We start from the raw sequence: 490 nt of genomic DNA on the forward strand, positions 1-490 counted from the left end.
GATGGGGTGGTGCCTATCAGGGTGACTCACCCTTCTTCCCCCACCAGCTCCCCCTTTCCTCCCCATAGTAATAGTGAGTCACCCCTAGCCCGCTCCGCACGTGGGCAGCCCATTCGAAGCTGAATGTCAATGCCAGGACGGGGTGGGGAGGAACGCCTGGGTTCCCTGGGGGGAGGGGGGTGCACGGCGAAGTTCTGGATTCTGAGTTCCTTTCACACCCTCAGTTTTGGGGTGAGGACTAGAAGTTTAGGGTACCTCTTTTCCTATCTTCTGCCCCAATTAATCTCCCTTCAAAACCAACCGTTACATCTTAGACCCAAGCAGGAAGCCTCAGACCCTCAGAGAAGGACTAGGCCCCGCCCCTCCACCCGGACCACTCCTTTGGACCCGAGCAATTGGAAAAAAGGCTGCGTGGGTCCCCCCTCCGCCCCCCTACTGCTCGCCCCACCCTGCCAACTCGAAGACTGTACTGATTTTTTTTCCTCAGGAC

The sequence above is a fragment of the Pteropus medius genome, unplaced genomic scaffold (assembly GCF_902729225.1).
Source record: "Pteropus medius unplaced genomic scaffold, Ma_sr-lr_union100, whole genome shotgun sequence".
Taxonomy (NCBI): domain Eukaryota; kingdom Metazoa; phylum Chordata; class Mammalia; order Chiroptera; family Pteropodidae; genus Pteropus; species Pteropus medius.